The sequence below is a fragment of the Kogia breviceps genome, chromosome 2 (assembly GCF_026419965.1).
Source record: "Kogia breviceps isolate mKogBre1 chromosome 2, mKogBre1 haplotype 1, whole genome shotgun sequence".
NCBI classification, from domain to species: domain Eukaryota; kingdom Metazoa; phylum Chordata; class Mammalia; order Artiodactyla; family Physeteridae; genus Kogia; species Kogia breviceps.
In genome coordinates, this window is record NC_081311.1 from 47,837,438 (window position 1) to 47,857,630 (window position 20,193).

The following is a 20,193-nucleotide window of genomic DNA, read 5'->3' on the forward strand; positions in this document are numbered from 1 at the left end:
GTGGCACATCTTCTTTATCCATTCATCTGTCAATGGACACTTAGGTTGCTTCCATGTCCTGGCTATTGTAATAGAGATACAAAAATTCTTAACAAAATATTAGCAAATAGAACCTAGCAATGCATAAAAAGGATTACATACAATGACCAAATGGGTTTATTCCAGGAACACAGAGCTGGTAAATACCCAAAAGGCAATCAGTATAGTCTACCATATTAGTAGGTTAAAGAAGAAAATGACATGATTATATCGATTGATGCAGAATAGCATTTGACAAAATTCCACACTCATTCATAATAAAACTCTTGGAAAACCAGGAATAGAGGGGAACTACCTTAACATAATAAAGATCATCTATAAAACCCCACAGCTAACATTACATTTGATGTGAAACAATAAATGCTTTCTCTCTAAGACTGGAAACAAAGCAAAGAGGTCTGCTTTTACTGCTCTCATTCAACAAATCGCTGAAATTTGTAGATTTTACACCAAAAGCATAAAAGAAAAAAAATAATGAATTGGATCTCATCAACATTAAAAACTTTTGCTACACAAAAACCCACATAAAAATGATGTAATGATAAGCTACATTCTAGGAGAAAATATTTGCAAGTCACATCAATCAAAGGACTAGTATGAAGAACTCTGAAAACTCAACAGCAAAAAAAAAAAAAATCCCATTAGAATATGCACAAAAGACATGAATAGACATAGAGGACATGCAGATCTCAATGAAGCACATGACCACTATGTTCTACATCATTAACCATTAGGAAAATGAAAATAAAAACCACAAAGAGAAATCACTACACACCTATATGAATGGTTAAAATTAAGAGGTGACAACACCAAATGCTGGTGATGATGCAGAGCAACTTGATCACTCATACATTGCTGGTGGCATGTATGGTACAGCCACTCCAGAAAATAGGTCACTAGATTGTTTTTAAATCTAGGCAACTACCATAGTATCCAGCAGTTGTAACCTCTGGGGATTTATCACAGTGAAATGAAAACTTATACTCACACAACAACCTGTATGTGAATGTTTATAGAAGCTTTATTCATAATAGACAAAACTGGAAACAACCCAGATGACCTTCAATAGGTGAATGATTGAAGAAACTATGAAACATCCATACCATGGAATACCGCTCAGCAATAAAAAAGAATGAACTGTTGATACATGCAACAACGTGGATGAATCTGAACAGAATTATGCTGAGTAAGAAAAGACAATCCCAAAAGGGCAACATGAGAACTTCTTGTAGTGATGGAAATGTTCCTTGTTGTGATACTGTATTACAGTTTTACAAGATGATACCATTGTGGGAAACTGGATAAAGGGTACATGGGATCTCTCTGTATTATTTCTTGCCATTGCATGTGAATCTACAATTTGCAAAATAATCATTATATGTAGTCCTCACCACTAGGAACTCAAAGGAGAAAAAAAAATCTTCACTTAAGAATGTCATTGATGGGGCTCCCCTGGTGGTGCAGTGGTTGAGAATCCACCTGCCAGTGCAAGGAACATGGGTTCGATCCCTGGTCTGGGAAGATCTCACATGCCGCAGAGCAGGTAAGCCCATATGCCACAACTGCTGAGCCTGTGCTCTAGAGCTCACGAGCAACAACTACTGAGCCCGCGTGCTGCAACTACTGAAGCTGTGCACCTACAGCCCGTGCTCCACAACAGGAGAGGCCACCGCAATGAGAAGCCTGCTCACCACAACGAAGAGTAGGCCCCACTCACTGCAACTAGAGAGAGCCCGCGTGCAGCAACGAAGATGCAACGCAGCCAAAAATAAATAAATAAAATAAATAAATTTATTTTAAAAATAAATAAAATGGAAAAGTAAAAGGGTCCTGCTACATAGAAGTAAAACTTTGAAAAAAAATAAAAGAATGTCATTGATGAAACAGTACAAATGATTAATTTTATGAAATCTCAATCTTTGAATACAGTCTTTTTTAATAGTCTGTGTGATAAATGGGAAATCTGCATAAAGCACTTCTGAATACCAAAAACCATGATGGTCGTTTCAAGGAAAAGCACTTGTATAATTGTTAGAGTGGTGAGCTGAACTAGTTGCTTTTGTCATAGAACATCACTTTTACTTGAAAGAATGACTGACAGACAAAACTAAAGTTATGAAGACTTGGATATTTGGCAGGTCTTTTCTGGAAAATGAACAAAGTGAACCTGTCATATCAAATAAAACCACTGACCGTATTTTCTGCCTATGATGAAATTTGGGCTTTCAAATTTCGAATATTAGAATGTTGAAAAGCTTGTACCTGCCTCTGTGAGCCTGACAGTTTCTCAGTAGATAAATATTTTTCTGATAAGATTGGTGGTACATGAATATGATCTTTCCATACTGCATAATGAAACATGTCAACGTTTGGGAGATCTCGTAACTCAGGGAACCAACATTCTCATTGTATGTTACTTGCATGCTCCAATGCATGTTACAAATCATGTATGGGTTCAAATATCCATTCAAAGTACAAGATAATCAATACATTGTACTGTAACAGAGTACAAAAATTTCACTGATAAAAGTTTCAAGTAACCTTTTAGAAACTACTACTTGTTGAATTTTGGTGTAGTATCAAAGAAGAATACCTTTAATTTTCTGAAAATTCTATTAAAATACTCCTTTCTTTTCTAATTACATATCTGTGAAAGACCAGATTTTCTTCATGTATTTCAACCAAAAAAAAAAAAAAGTATTACAACTGATTGAATAAAGAAGCAGATATGAGAATCCAGCTGTCTTCTACTAAGCCAGATAGACATTAAAGAATTTACAAAAATATAAAGCAGTACTATTCTTTTCAAAATGTTTTGTTTTGAAAAATATAGTTATTTATTAAAAATGCTATTTATGCTTACATATAATAGATTTATTACTGCTATCGTAAAATGAATTAATAAATGCCTTATTTTTAAAATTCTGTTTTAATTTCTAACATGGTAAATATCAATAGATATGATCGATATAAACAACAGCTCTTTGAAGTCTCAATAAGTTTTAAGAAGGTAAACAGGTCTTGAGACCAAAAAGTCTGAGAACTCTATGAAAATGTTGATCAACTGCTATGAAAGTGAATGAACTACTACTTCATGAAAAGACACGGATAAATTTCACCCAGTTTGGAATGAAATAAGCCAGAGAGAAGAGCATATGATATGTTATTTCACACACATAAAAGTAAAATGAGGAAAACTGATGTATGATATTAGCTGCCAGGAAACTGGCTACTTTGGGGGTGCTAGAGACTAGAATCAGGCATGGAGGGGGTGCTTCTGGGGAGCCATTAATGTTGTATTTTTTAATCTGGGTAGTGGTCACATGTTCACTCCATTAAAATTCTTAAATCTGTATATTTATGATTGGAACACTTTTTTTCTATGTGTGCTATACTTCAATAAAATAAAAAAGTATTTACCAGCAAAGACTCAAAACTATGGAAACAATATAATTTTTAAAACCCCAGTTACTGTTTTGTAGTAGTGGGAATAGGGTGATTTCTTTCTTTCTTCTTTTTTTTGTTTACAAAATTTTCCTTAATATCGCTGTTACACGTTTATACACAATTACAAGTAACAATCATTATGAGCAGCGCAAGTGACATAAAATGCTGACAAATTTGACTAATTTTACATCTAAGGCAAAAGCCCAGTCTTTTTTCTAATATGATGCTTTGGAGATGTGCAGCAGGAGAAGAGAACTCGTGGGGGAACTTGGACACAAAGCAGCCCCTGTCAAACAACGAATGTGCTGTCTCACTGAAGAACAGGCCTGGTATGGATCATCCTAGGGGGTTAAGTGGGGGAGTTTCAGGCAGGGACACTCCGGAAAGATGTATAAAAAGATATGCAGACTTTCATGCTGTTCTGAGTGGTGCTAAATCAAAGTGTTTCAGGTAGAATCAAAGTCCAGACAGCTTGGTTCCTGGCCCTTACCAGCCACATTCCATGGGCAAATCACTTAATATTTCCAATTTGATTTATCATCTATAAAATGAAGGTAATGGTGCCTCCTCTGTCTAGTCCAAAGAGATATTATAGAGATGAGACAGTAAAATGAAACTTCATAAAAGGGTCACCCAGAGACTATTTGGGTATAAGTCATGGGTAAGATCAGTTGAAAAATTTGACCTAGATGGTCTCTTCTGAATTAACAGTTATAGAAAATGCTATATGATTTCAGTTATATATCATATTTACTCTTCAAATAAATACCCTATCTACAATAGCTGCAGCCCAGTGTTGTTTACACCCTTGCTCAGATATTCCATGTCGACCCTCAAATTTTCTCTCTGTTGTTAAGTTCAACAAATAGTCATTGTTCACCTACCATTTTCCAGGCCCTGCAGTACAAAGACGAGCCCCATATCTGCTTTTGTGGAGTCCAGTGGAAGAGCATATACTTAAGTGTCGACATGGCCAATGTTGAGACAGAGCTATGTCTGGGACATGGTGACACAGGCCACAGTCAGAACAAAGGAGAGGAGACCATGGTGTTCAGTGAAGGCTCCCTGGTTAAGATGCTGCGTTAGCTGAATCTCAAATGAGAGGTTTTAAATAGAAGCCTGATGTGGTCCCATTAGCATTTTTGCTAACTCGCTCTGGTAGCAATTTGAAGGATGGATTTAATGAAGACAAGACTAAAAGTAGGGCGCTCCCTTAGGACACTATCATGACAGCACAAGTGAGGGCTCACAGGGTGGAATGAGTGAAGTAGAGGAGTCAAATTCAGGAACAACATGGAAAATAAAATTGGGATAAACTGGTGACCGTATGAGAGGGTAAGAATTACTCTAAAATTTCTAGTTTGCCTAATGGAACGAATTAAATTAGATAAACTAAGAAAAATTAATAGATATCACAAAAACAAGAGAAAGAGCAAGTTTAAGTGATATGAGGACATGTTGAATTTGAAGCGTCAGTGGTCCAGCTGGACATCCCTAGAAGAAAGCTCAAGTGAGAGTTCCAAGTTCTATATAGATCTGTGAGCCACCAGCAATCAAATGATAAATAAACCCTGAGAGATGATAAGATGCCTCATGGAGAGTACGTGCAGAGAGGAGCTTGATGAGTCAAGGTCAGAAACCGGAGAACACTACCAAAGTTTAGGATAGGAGAAGAAAGGTTAGAAAAGTTTAAGGAAAATCAGAAAGAGAAATGTCATGGAGACCCAGGGCTGTTTAACCACAGTGAATGCATCAGAGAAGTCCTGTAGGATGAAGCCTGAAAATGTCTTGGATTTGTCTATAGAAATTGGTCTTTGGTAATGTCTACAAGTTATTTCAGAGGAATGATTAGATGGCAGCGAGTCAACTAGAAATTTGGAGATAAGGAAATGGAGACGATGAATACTGCCAACTCATTCAAGAAATCTGAATCTGAAGAAGAGAAAAAAAAGGTGGGAGTAGGGCCATGCAACTTAAGAGGAAGGATACAACCCAAGTGTATTGCTAGGCTGTGGGGAGCTTGGCAGTAGATGGAAGAAGGTTGAAAAGCAAAGGGAAGAGGAAGGTGGCACAGGTTCCACGGGATAAGAGAAGAGAGGATGGAATCAGCAGACCATGTAGAGGCTGACCTGAGCCATGAGGAAGGGCTCATGCTTGGAAGCTGGATGGAAGGACTTGAGGATGCGTGCAGATGTGGATGAGTGTGTGAGCGGAACACTAGAGAGTGAGGTGCTTCACATTTGATGGCTTCCGGTTCCAGGGTAGAGTAAAGGGGAAGATGGCTCTGCTTTCCCTGAGCGCTGAGCAGGGGTGAAGGCTTGGAATAGTGGATTAGGAGGATGGGAGAGGGACCTCACCAGGGACCTAACCTGATGAGTTATATAAAAGTGTTGATAGTCCAAATATTTGTTATCCCTTGGTACGTTCTCTCAACATTACATCCAGTTAACTAATTTGCACATAGCACTTTACAGCTGACAAAGGAGTTTCCATATGCATTATCACATTTAATATGTAGCCACCTAGACAAACCTGTATTATTATTATCCCCATTTTACGGAAGAGGAAGCTGAAGACAAGTGAGATAAGTGACTCCAACAATACGGGAGCTGGCAGTGCTGTAAGATGACTTCTTGGATTCTGCCATCACGTGAGTCTCTCCCACGGAGTTTCCACCCTGTGTGTTGCCACAGTGCTAAGCAAACATTACTTTGCAATTGCTTTTGAGACCTTTCAAGCCCTGAAAAGTTGTCACACTCAGGATGTGGAGACAAGAGGAGGGCGGTTCAAGGGCAGAGGCCCATCTGCCTGGGCAGCAGTGAATATGGCACATCGATGGGGGACAAATTCAGAGCAAAGCTCTGCATTGCTTTTTGGAGCGAAATAGCCTTTGCTTAGCAACTGCCTGTGTGTTTAAGAGTTTGAGAACCTTTGAAGTAGGACCAAGGGCCTCAGAAGGCCGTTTGGAGATTTGAGAGGGAAAGCAGATCTGGTTTAAAGAGCCTCTGCCTTGCTATCCCAGTGCCTCCTTAGGGAAGGGTTTGGCTACAGAACACAGTTCAGATCTTGGAATGGGGAACAAGGCACAGCCTACCTGGAGGGTCACCTTTAAGTGAGCTGACCTCAGCTTGATGGCGCCCAGCTCTGCCAGGGGCACCCCTGGGGCTGGCCAGCTGCTGGTGACGCTCTTGCCCAAGCTCTCCCACAGGAAGCGCCTGCTGTCACTGATGACAGTCATTACATTGTTTGTTTAAAGCATCATTAGTCCTGTAATTACAGCTGTATGGCCTAGCCAGAAAGGAGAAAGACCAATATCTAAACACAGCCTCTCAGACCCTTCTTGGAAACTTAGTACCAACATTACAGTTGTAGGTCCTGGACTCTCCAGCCAAGCACGGCACATGTTGGGTCTGGAACTAAACTCAGTAGTAAGAAATGCCACTGTATCTACCATGTGCTGACACATATGCATGTCATTTTAATCCTTTGTCTCACAATTTTCACTGCTAGTCACTTACACTAAGGAAATCATAGATGTATGCACAAATATTCACTGGACAATATTTTCCACCAGCTTATTTATAGCAGCATAAAATGAAACAATGTAAATATCAACACATGGAGGGATGGTTCATCCTTACTGTAGAGCATTATGGAGTCACCACAAATTATGCTCACAAAGGGCCACCACTAGTCCATACAGCACTGTGTCCCCTTTGGGCAGATGCCATCCTGGACCTGCTTGGATAACTTGAATAGTGGGACAAAGGCTGGATTTCAGCTTCTTTTTGCCACGCTGGCCAGATGCCCTTGTGCATAACCTACACAACTGTTCATGGCAGTCCTGGTGTCAAAAAAGTTTTGATGATATGGAACCAGGTTTTTGATGTACTGAGATTTTTTTAAAGGAGGTTAGAAAATAATATGCTAATGATAACAACAATTAAATGTGTATATATTTTGCATGGAAAAGAAAAACTGAAAAAAAAATATAGGGCTTTGGTCGTTAGTGCTGTTTGCCAAATATTTCCAGTTCTCTCCTCCTGCAGCTACATGGCATGATTCACCCTTCCTGCCACCTTCGAGCCATAGGTGAGGCCAGGGAGAGGTGTGCCGAAACTTTAAGGGCTCATGCTCTGTTTGCTAAGCTCTTTTTTAATTGCCATGGCAGTGCTCAAAGTTCTAGACAATGGCTACTCCATGAGCTGGTATCACTGGGTGAGGTTAAGGCACAGAAGACTCCCAACCAACTCACAATGCACGTGGAGCACACGTGAGAAATAAACCTTTGCTATTTTAGGGAAATTAGTTTTGGGGGTGTTTGTTACTGTAACATAACTTTTCCTGAATAATACAAACACCAAAAATGTCAGGAAGGCTTATAGTGGAATTGCATTAAAATACATAAAATTCATTTGGATTCATATTTGTGATCTGTGAAAAAAGATCAACAGAGCTAAGTGAAAGCAAGTGTGAGATCAATTAAATATTATGAGCAAAAAGCTCAAACAATTTGAGCAACAAGATAAATAACAGGCTTAATGGATGATAGCCCAAATTATAAAATACACTGGTCACCTCTCCTCCACTGGCGCAGGCTGAGAGGATGAGGGATTGGATTAACAGTGTCATGTAGTTGGCTGGCAGTGAGCAACCGAGGAAACCATGTCTGTGTGAGCCCTTTGTCATGATCATGTAACTGGTAATTATCAAGAATACTCTTCTCTTTCCCAGCACTCCTCCTCAGGGCCCCACGGCAGAGCGCAAAGCCTGCAGAGGCAGTGCTCCACATTACAGCAGCTGGGTTCGCCGTCTGAACCCCCCCTAGAATAAGCTCCTCAAGGACAATGTCCATCCCTGTTCCCAAGAGTCTGGCAAATGGAGACAACAATAGATGAAAGTTTGAGAGACTGAAATGAAGCTCATAGATTTTGGCACTCCTCTGAGCTAAATTCTCTGCAGCTGGTCACTTCCTGCCCAGAGTAAAACACTGCTGATGGTCAGATATAGGGCCAGGTGATAAGACTTCTGGGTCTGCAAAGAACAAAGGTCAGGAGCTGGGCAGTTCTGGCCCTCACTTCCACTGCCATGTTTAAACCCGTCTGAAATTCAATGTTTTCCTGGTTGTGAAACAGTCAATAAATAGATCACATATGCAATTTTTCTATTATGCCTTCTCTACAAAAGGTTGATATATCTGCCTTCAAATATAAGTTCTTACTGGAGACCTGGCTTTAGTTAAAGCATAGAAGCTTTAGTTAAAGCATAGAAATGCTTTCCCTGTTTGTTGGTAAATCTTGTATAATACCTACATGTGCACCCGTAAAATGTTAGCAGTTGGTTATGAAGAAGGTAAACAGGAACCAAGGGACAGAACGGCCTGGGTCTGCATCAAGCCATAGTCAAGGTGTCTTTGGAAGATATCTATTTGGACGACTCAGGCCAGGAAATGCTCTTTTCTCCAAGTGCCCAGATAATTGCACTTTTCTCTACTGTGGAGACATAGCCCCTGGATTCTTAATAAATGTCAAGCAATACCAGAGTAATAATCATATTTCCAGCAATAATGACAAACAACTGGTGCTTGGAGTGGGTGAAGAGGGACCAGATCACCACAGAGCAATTCATCTCTTGTTAAATTCACTCACATATTAATTTCTAAGATGACCAGTGGTTTCTAATTTGTCTTTTTTGAACTGTGCTGTTTTTATTAAATTCAATTGTCATGAGACCGACTACTTTTTAAAAAAGACACTCCCGTGTAGCAAAGGACAAAAACTTTGGAACTGCAGGTACCAGGCCTTCTCAAAGAAGCCAGCTTCCCTCCTCTTTTTCTCCTTCTTGGGCATCAGAGCCTCTGTGAGACTCAGACAGATGGGAAGCATCACCATGCTGACCTTTCCTGAACTCAGCCACGTCTCCCCAAGTTTCCGTTATCGTCTTCCTTAGAGGTGAGGCTCGTGGAGACACAGACCTCCTCGGGCAGGAACAGAGGGTTAGGAATTATGAGAAGGGTCTGGATGAGAGATGAATATGAGGATCTACCTTGGAGGACTGCAACGCATGGAAACATTTTCCCCTGAACACATTTTGAGACTTGAGGTTGCTGTTACCAACTGACTCGTGTTCCCCCCAAATTCATATGTTGAAGCCCCAACTCCTAGTACCTCAGAGTACGACTGTATTTTAGAGATAGGGCCTTTAAAAAGGTAATTAAACTAAGCAAGGCTGTTAGAGTGTGCACTAATCGAATCTAGTCAGTGCTCTTATAGGAACAGGAAAAGATCCTAGGGATGCTCTCTTGGAGAACATGGCCATTTACAAGCCACAGAGAAACCAAACCTGCAGACACCGTGATCTCAGATTTCCAGCTTCCAGAAGTGCGAGAAAATAAATATCTGTTGGTGAAGCCACTAGCCTGTGGTATTTTGCTAAGGCAACGCTGGCAAACTAATTCAGCCTCCTTGACTCCAAATGATGTCTAGCACTGAGAAAGCCTGGACACTGAAACTGGCATTTCAAGTAGAGATAACAAATGGGGGCTGGAGCTTATGGGGAGGATTCCTTCTTTAGGCTGTAAGGAGAGAGACAAGGCCACTTTGGCCAGGAGCAGCACGTCACTGTCCACGACTAGAGCAGAACCCTTGGCCTGAGCTCTCCAGATGTCACTGGGCGCTATCTGGGCCCACACTGGGATCTTCCGGAGGGCAACCGTGACCACATCCCTCTGCTCCGGGATGCTGCACACACCTGCTCACCTCGGCTCTCTTGGGAGTCACACTGGGACTTGTCAGTAGGTGCCCACTGTTAGGCTGAATGTGACTCACAGGTAACAGAATCAACACCAGCCCTTCCCTCTCCCTGAGGCTTGTCCCGCATAGATATGGCCACTGTGAATTAAAAATCGTTAACTGTAGCCACAAGGGCCACGGCCAGGCAGGGCTTTCAGAAGGGACAGTGTTTTTAAAGTACAGGAGAAGCAGTTGGTCTGATGGGAGGGGGAGGCTCTTCCAAGCAGATGGGACCACATTTGCCCAAGGGTAGAGATGGGAGAAGACAGGGTACGTTACGATAAGATATGGAAGTAGGCCCATTTGGAGCAAACATTGTGCAAGATTGTCACAGGAGAGAAACTTAGAAAAACAGTGAGAGTCAGGTTCCCTGCACTGTGGTCGTGGGCCTGAGTCCTCTTCTGGACAGTGTAGGAACAAATGATGGTTTTTAATCAGGGACATGACATGATCGGACCTGATCTTTAAAAACTCACAATGAAGGGGTGATGAGGCAGAGTAAGCTGCTGGGAGGGACCAGCTGCTTTTTTCTCCCTATGTCCCTGCTCTCAAGCACTTCTGCTCCTTGGCAGAAGTTGATGGGTAGGAATAAATATATGAACTATCTTACCTACCACTGCACAATGGCAGCCAAAAAGCTCAGGCGTGGTGTAGATGTTTGACTGTAAGTCTTTATGGACTGCATATTTATGATATTAATTCCCCAGGAATTGACTTTCTTCTTTTAATTTTATTTTTCTTGATCTCATTTCTTTGTTTGATTGCATGCATCTCATCTGGATATCATAAATCCTCTGGGGATTGAGTCAGACTATAAATAAATACATGGGATTAACATAAACTGGATATAATACTCCAGTAATACCACGGCAGCAGCTGACCCACAAGGCAGATGGTCACAGCTGTCCCTCTGCACCTGGAGGGGTCCCTCCCTCACCACCAATCTTCCTTCACATCCTTCCTCCTCCTTTTCCTCCTCCTCCAAGTCTCAGCTCAAGCTCAGCTTGTTAACATTTTAATTATTTCACCTACCTAGAAGGTGGTGGTCGCAGGTCAGGGACTTGTGCCTTTTTCTGTCAGTATCCCGTGGCCTTAAGCCAAGGGCCTGGAATATGGTAGGAAGTCAATGAGTGTGCACGGAATGTCAAAGGAGGGAATGTCCAGAGCAGAAGTGGGTGTTTAGTAGATGAGAGAGGGGCGGGGGGGTCGAGATACGTATGCAGATGGAGTCATAGACATAGATGTATATTCTGATGCCTTAGGCAGTGGTCCCCAACCTTTTTGGCACCAGGGACCGGTTTTGTGGAAGACAGTTTTTCCATGGACCAGGGGTGGTGGGGGATGGTTCAGGCTGTAATGCGAGCGATGGGGAGCTCCCCACCACTCACCTCCTGCTGTGCAACCCGCAGGCCTGGGGGTTGGAGAGAACCTGCCCTAGAGAACTGGAATGGTGCTTAACAACTGGCCCCTGCTGCTCTCCTCCTGGACCACTCCCGTGTTTGATCTCTGCGCTCCACTTATAAGGATCTCCCTCTGTTCTCAAATATCCCTCTCACCGTTGATCCCTGGCGCTAGCTGAGTCCTTTTCGGGAGTTTTCATTCCCCAGGTGCCCAATGGCTGCTCTTCCCTCTCAGCTTTATTATCACTTCCAACCTATGGCAATCACAAGTCAATCTCCAGCATATCATCTATTGCCTTCAGATTACATCACAGTAGCTAATATTTTCTCATCTATTCCCTTTTGCTTACAGTCTATTTCCCCAAACTGAGAGCAGATGCCTCATCTGTCCCCCAACCCATACAGCAGATCCCAGACATAGAATTCCATGAGTCAGGAACCATTTACAAGAAACTGAGTTATTTGTAGTGAGGTGGATGGACCTAGAGACTGTCATACAGAGTGAAGTAAGTCAGAAAGAGAAAAACAAATACCATATGCTAACACATATATATGGAATCTAAAAGGAAAAAAAAATGGTCAGAAGAATGTAGGGGCAAGACGGGAATAAAGATGCAGACCTAATAGAGAATGGACTTGAGGATACGGGGAGGGGGAAGGGTAAGCTGGGACAAAGTGAGAGAGTGGCATGGACATATATACACTACCAAACGTAAAACAGATAGCTAGTGGGAAGCAGCCACATAGCACAGGGAGATCAGCTAGGTGGTTTGTGACCACCTAGAGGGGTGGGATAGGGAGGGTGGGAGGGAGGGAGATGCAAGAGAGAAGAGATATGGGAACATATGTATATGTATAACTGATTCACTTTGTTATAAAGCAGAAACTAACACACCACTGTAAAGCAATTAAACTCCAATAAAGATGTTTAAAAAAAAAAAAAAAAGAATTGATCAGACACTCAAGGCTCAGCTACTCCTTCTATCACTCCTAATTGTACTAGTAGATACACTAGCGCCCAGAGACCCATGAGTGGCCTCCCAGGCCCCCAGGCCTGGACTGCCACACTCTCTTTGGCTGTCTTCACTCTTTCCTCCAGGTTCAGGCCCTCCTCCCTTCTGTGCCAGGCCTAGAGCCAAGTTTGCACCAACCCCCACTGACAACAGTGGAGAGAAGAAAATTTCAGACCTTCCTGTTCTGAGACTTTGAAAGACTTTTTAAATTAACCAAAATGGTTTCTCATAATAGATGGGTCCCAGGGCAAGAACACGACTGTAACTTACGAGGCAGGTGCCTCGTGGCCGATCTGGGAGTGAGGACCTAGTGGTTGTGAATGGCAGCAGTGCCTTGGGAGGGCCCCAGACTGATTCTCCACTCCAGGACCATCTGCTGTTTTATCATTTATATAGTTTGGGAGATTTCTGTCCTGTGAACTCTAAAGCATTTTTGCATTGATGGATACGTTTAAATTTTAAATATTCAAATTTAGAGAAATAAACAGTCAAAAAATGTGTTTTCGGGCTTCCCTGGTGGCGCAGTGGTTGAGAGTCCGCCTGCCGATGCAGGGGACACGGGTTCGTGCCCCGGTCCGGGAAGATCCCACATGCCGCGGAGAAGCTGGGCCCGTGAGCCATGGCCGCTGAGCCTGCGCGTCGGAGCCTGTGCTCCGCAGCGGGAGAGGCCACAACAGTGAGAGGCCCGCATACCACACACACACAAAAAAAAAGTGTTTTCCCTAGCCATAAGTCACAATTTTTAAAAACTGAAAGCCTTTCCTGGAATGATGATACGGTACCCAACCACAACATTAGTTTTTGATATGCGGGTAAACCTCACATTTAGGAACTCTAATCTATAAAAACCTGAAACTCAAAATAGATACCTGGATATAATAGGCCTTCAAAGTAAAGGACTGTATTCAATTTTCAAAAGGATTCAACCCAGATTTCTTTAAGTTGCCAAGTTCCTAAATTAATTTCAAATCGGTTTTAATTTACAAAATATTGACCTATACACATTTTTTTTTCCAGAAACCCAGCTACTGTAATTCTTCTTGGATACAATATAATCTAATAGCTAGGGAGATAAATAACCAGACTACAAGGATTCTTTAAATATAAGCTCATGTGTTACTCATCTCTATATTCTTAGGACTGCTATGTCTTCAATAAATTCGTATGTTGTTGAATTGCATATGATGAAGTATTTATGTACCTTAAAACACTGTGGGTTGAGCTGAAGACTTGGACCTGGAGTTACTTTGAAATATTCCTCAGTGACAGCCATCATATATGGTATATAATCACAGCATGATTTTGTAATAAAATAAAATACTATAGAAGAGAAAGGAAAAAAAATCAGTAAATAACTAGTAGAAGGAGGTGAGAAGACCTAGTTAAACTTTTCTAACCATTTCAGACTAGATGTTTCTGTTTTTGGAGAAGAAACTGAACATTCAGCCCTATCAACTTTTCAAAAGATGATTTAGATTCGATGTGCCTTTCAATGGTCAGTGGTTGTGACCTTATGCTGAGAATATTCCATTGACCTGTGGAACTTCCATAACCCCAGTGCCTGCTCTCTTGGAGAGGTTTCAAACTATCATCTTACTGCCAAAAACAAAACAACTTTAACCCCACTTCTTGTGAGGCTGAATGACCAAAAGTTCACTCAGAGAGGTGGCTTTGGGCTGCTCCAAGATGGCCGAGTGGCACCTGTGCTTTTGTGGAGCACTGTGATGGAGCCATCCCTTAGTGTCAGTTACGGTGACCAGCAGGAGGCAGGGCCATGAGCCAGCCATGGGATGAACTGAGTTACTGTCAGTATTAAATATTCATTTATTGTGTGGACTTTGCATCTTTAATAAGTCATGATAGTGTAGACTACATTAAGTTTTAAGAGTAAACAGTTGACATATATAAAATGGAATATTACTTAGCCATAAAAAAGAACAAAGTAATGCCATTTGCAGCAACATAGCTGGACCTAGAGATTGTCATACTGAGTTAAGGAAGTCAGACAGAGAAAGACAAATATGATATGATATCTCTTATATGTGGAATCTAAAAAGAAATCGTACAAATGAACCTATGTACAAAACAGAAATAGAGTCACAAATGTAGAAAACAAACTTATGGTTACCAAGGGGAAAAGGGGGGGAGGGATAAATTGTGAGATTGGGATTGACATATACGCACTATTATACATAAAATAAATAATCAACAAGGACCTACTGTATAGAACCGGGAACTCTACTCAATACTCTATAATGATTTATATGAGAATAGAATCTAAAAAAGAGTGGATATATATACATGTATAACTGAATCACTTTGCTATATACCTTAAACAAACACAACATTGTAAATCAACTATACTCCAATAAAAATTTTTTTAAAAAAGAGTAAACAGTTGAGAAGAAAATTCTGGTAGAGAAATTCTATGTGCTAGTTGAGGTAGGTATTTGCTGCACATTAGGAGAGGGTCGCGTCACTGTTATGCAATTTTAGCAGAAGGATCCCCTGGTCAGGTCAGGGTCTCTGCTAGCCTAGCCACCGTCCTTTGCATGAATTGGAAAAAGGAGTCCCCTCTGGACAGATGGTGCCCTTCTCCCAGATCAATGCAGACCACACCAGAGCTCACAGCTTGCCAGCAGAGCTTGAACAAAAGTCAGGGTCCACCTTTAACTGCTCTTCTCTATGCAGAGCCCTGGTCCCGCGCAGGTGAGTTTTTCGGAGTGTTGCCACTGCTCACCACAGTCCAGCTGGCCTCAATCCACCCCCAGTCATTGTGCAATGATGTCTGCCCCCACCCACCCCAGGACACAAGCCTCGCCTCTGCTTGGACTACAGGGATGTCTGCACCCACAGCGATGAGTAGCTAGTGGTTCTGCAGGCTCTACTCATAGCCAAGCCCTGACATTGATCCTCTCAAGAGAACAAGAGACAGTCTCTCTGTATTTGTCTCAGAGAGACTGAAGACAGTCTCTCTCACTGTAATTCTCTCTGCTTTTATCTGAAATCTTGTCCCCACATAACTTAGGGGCCTGAATCTGGCACCAGCTAAATCCATCCCTGAAAAAAATCATCCAAGAAGTGATTGAAGAGGTTCAATATCATGAGTAGAACTTTTTCCTCCTCACTGAACAGGTGACATCAGCTAGATGCTCAAATGGCCCAGTGTCTTCAAGGGAGAAGATGGCAGAGGTGGCATCACAAGCATTGAGATCTTGCAGTAAACTGTAAGCTTTAGTAAAGGATGGGCATTCCAGGGTTCCATCAGGATTGTTTGAAGAAGGAAAGTTTTGGGGCTTTGGGCATGGTGGCTTCTGTCTTGGGAGCCTCTTTTCCAGAAAATGTCTAGAGACTGTGATGTTTCAGGAAGGGTTCTAACCCGATGAAGTTACTGTATCTAGAAATACAGCACGCCCATTCCAGTTATAATAATTCATCAGAAATCAGGGGGCTGCCCTAAGAAAGCAGAAAAATGTGAACTTGCAACCAAGGACAGCTGGACCACAAGTCTGATCTGGGCAGCTTCCATCTTTCCTGTGTGTGTAGGGACACCTGCTCTGAGCAAGTCACTGATGATATTCCCTGAGCCTAACCTGATGGGAAGAATACATTGAAAGATTTGACCTAAAATGCCTTTAAAGGGCAAGCTCAGATAGAGAATTTAAGTTACAGAGAGTTTTCAGAAAAAGAATTGGTTGTGATATTGTTAAACACAAAGGACACAAACACACATGCTAAATAAAATGATCAAATAAGTACAAAAGCACAATAGCAAATATATCAACTAAAAGCTCTGTCATAGAGCACTATAACCTTGCAATGATTCAAACACTGAACAAATGGCAACTTTAATATATACCATTAATAGCAAAATGTCTGCTTTACTGAAGGAAAAAAAAACCAAAACTATCTTGCTCTAAGCAGTTTTGAAATGAATATTTGATTCAAAACTTCCCCTGTGCATATAATCGCATGCTAATTTACATTTTAATTACTTCCTAAGAAATCAAAAGCATTTGTTGACAGTAGAACATAATGTCAACTTCACGGTGCGCTGTTGGCGGATGCTTAATGAACTTAATTAGATAATTAGTGATGTTAATTATCCTTCTATTATGAAGATAAAGCTGTCTCACAAATGATGCACTTGGTAAAGAAACATCATTAAAGGTATCAGTGTTTGCTTTGTTCATTTACTTCTATTTTTCAAACTCCTGTAACAAGGACTTGTGATAGCCTAGTAATGTTTAAGACTCTTAAAATGGAAAAAGAAAAGCCACTGTTTCCATCAGCCCCATATTGTCCTTCCCCCTCATTCTGGATACTAACATTGTGTTGGTGATGGGGCTGCTGTTTCAAATCCCCTGCTGTAGGGACCTCCAGTCCATAGTCAGTTGTGGTATGGAGTTTCTGGTTCAAACCATGTCCTTCCTTTGGGCTCTAATATAAATTGTTGTAAGAAAGGGATGTGTGGGTGTGTGTGTAAAGAAGAGAGATAATGAGAGGGAGTGTCCTGGTTGAGTGCCCAGAACACTGGAAGAAAACCTAAAGGGCTAATTCATACACACACACACACACACACACACACACACACACACAACCATTGCCCTGGCCTCAGCTGCATTTCTATGACCCTACAGTGCTGTGTTCTAACCTCCACCACCAGGATGCTTTGCTGACCTGGGAAGCTCCATTCTGCATATGGTGTTGGAACACAGCTGCCTGCATGACCAAGGGCTACGATACATAATATACAGACTTTACTTTCAGTTGAAGTGAAGAAGGAAACCTCATAGGTTTAAGAAATAAGATACTGGACTTCACCGTTTTTCTCTTTCTTGCATTCGAATACCACCACAACCAGAATGTAATGGGAGTCGCTTCTGTAAGTAATCCTAGTCCAGACACACCATGAAGAGCTCTAAGGCCAGGCTGGGGAGAGTGGCATTATTTTTAGGGTCAGTAATCTCGGGAAAAGCATCAAGAGAAAGTGTCATTGGCAGCCTCGCCCACCACAATTAAGAAAACCAAGATTCCATTTAGTAGAAGATCTCAGGAGCAATGCTCATGTCAGTAGAGGGGTTTATACTTTACAAAGTCTTTTTTAAAAATTATACTTTCATTTGTTTCTGAGTGGTTTTATTCCTCTAACAGAGAGTCCCATTTAATTACTGGCTCACGAGACGTTTCCCCCCACAGAGCACTACTGGGTTTTCCAACAACACAGCACGGAGATTTCTCATGAAGTCCGTGTTTGCAGGTTTTCTGAATCACTCTTCTCTTCCCCATGGTTTCCAATGGTTTGTCCCTCCAGCCCCGCTCCTCCCTTGATTTTCTGACACAGGCTGTCTTTCTGCCCTCCTGCCCTACAGCAAGGACGTATTATCAAGGCCTCACCAATCTCTGGGTCCTCTCACACCTTCAATTTTAGAAGTTCTCATGCATCTTCATTTTCTCCCAAATTTAGGCTACCTGCTTCCAAACATCTCTCTTAAAGGCACATTCAACTCCTGGAAAAGTCTTTTTTTTCTTGCCCAACATCATGTTGAATATACAACAAGTTTAAGTAAAAATAGTCCCTGTGATGACCTTCTCAATTTCAGATTTTTAAAATTTCCTACACCTTCTTAAAGATTTTTTATTATAACTCTTTTACAGTAGAACATCTCTGGGAATTCTAACTTCCGTTTTCATAGTTGCTTTTTGACTTCCTTGGCTGGTCCCCTCAACTCCACCACTTACCTCCCCTTCATTTCAAAGCCCATTCTTTTCTATTTTCAAAAAACTCTTCTTAGCCCTGGGGTGCTCCTGACTCATGAGCCTTTTGCCCAGGTGAGTGAAATCTGAGGCTTCCACCTCAAGGGCTGTTCACCCCTGGACACAGAGGTGCCAAAACACTGAACTGGAAAGCATTGTGTCCCATCAGACCTCAACCTCCCTCCTGAAACAGGGGAGTGGGATTCTAGGGGACTCACTGCACCTTCAGCCTCAGCAAGACGGAAATCTCTCAGCAGCAGGAAACCAATGCAAACACGCCAGAAAGCAAGACCAAGAGCAGGTTGATCACTCCCACAGTGACTGCTCAAGCCTTACAATTCTGCATGCTTGCTTCTCCTGCAATTTTTTTTTTTTTTCTTGTGGTACTCGGGCCTCTCACTGTTGTGGCCTCTCCCGTTGCGGAGCACAGGCTCCAGACGTGCAGGCTCAGCGGCCATGGCTCACGGGCCCAGCCGCTCCACGGCATGTGGGATCTTCCCGGACCGGGGCACGAACCCGTGGTCCCCTGAATCAGCAGGTGGACTCTCAACCACTGCACCACCAGGGAAGCCCTCCCCTGCAATTTTTATTTGGGTTCCATGACTTCTTTAAAGGGAAAATAAGTATACAGGAAAATTTACACAGGAAATGATGCGATGTCTGGGATGCTATTTCATAATTATTCTGTGCAGAGGGAGAAAGCGGGTAGGGATAGAGAAAGAGACAAGATTGGCCAAGAATTGAAATTTGTGGAAGTGATGGATAGATACATGGGGATTCATTTTTTATTTTCCCTACTTCTATATCTGTTTGAAAATTTCCACAATGATTTTAAAAAGGGATAATGGGCAAAGTTCTCAGAGTAGATGGTCAAAAATGTCATTTTCCTTGCCAGGGACCTGAGCCAAGGCTGCTTTTAGTATAGCTGTCACTCCATGGCTGGTCTCAGCCAGCATCTCATCCTCCACCAGGAGCAGTGCTGCTCCGTGGCTGCGGGTGAGTGATAGTGGGCCTGGGCACACATTCAAGGAAGTAGTAGTGGCAGGTCCACGGTCATCCGGCCCACACAAGTGTCCAGTCTCTGATATCATCAAGGCCCCCAGACATGGGCACTGCTGGTTTTGTAGGAGGCTCTTGTGCGTCTGGGTGGGTGGGGGCCTCGCCCACAGGGCAGCCCTTAGAGGACCTCACGGGGCCTTGGAGTAAATGTTTAGTGCTTTCGTATTGCCAGGGCAGACATAGAATTCTTGCAGAAACCTGTCTTTGGTATTTTAGCAACTGCAGTGTGCGACCCTCTGGCTTTGGGTGCCTTCTCATCCCCTTCTGTTAATTCTCACCTGGCCCTGGCTTCCCTACGTGGGCCATGTCAACATTCTAATATATGGCTTTGAAGACAGCAACTGGAAGCTTGCTCAGTTACTTCCAAAGGCCATGGAAACGTGGCAGACACAGAACCTGGCCCTGCTCCACTGGTTCCTGCTCCTCTATAAACCCTCTAAGTTTGCTCAGGTGAGGCACACGTGGCCCCTGCATGAACAGCTGTCCACACGGAAGGAAGGTGGGGTGAAATCTAGCTCATACTTTGCAGAAAAAGACCTGGGTCAGGTGAGTGTGTGCCCCCCGCCCCAGAGGGGGTCCCACCTCCTTACAGGGTAGAGGTGGCTCTGTACTCTCAGCATCCACCCTCTGATCCCCATTCTCTGCAGAGCCCCACAGAACCATCTGAATCACACACCTCCCACACCT

The 20,193-nt window shown here is 42.4% G+C and overlaps 1 protein-coding gene across 1 annotated transcript in view; it reads right to left on the reverse strand.

The window, feature by feature from the left end:
• The window catches only part of WDFY4 (WDFY family member 4), a 275,410-nt gene that overhangs the window by 109,878 nt on the left and 145,339 nt on the right, over positions 1-20,193 (reverse strand). The window lies entirely within an intron of this gene.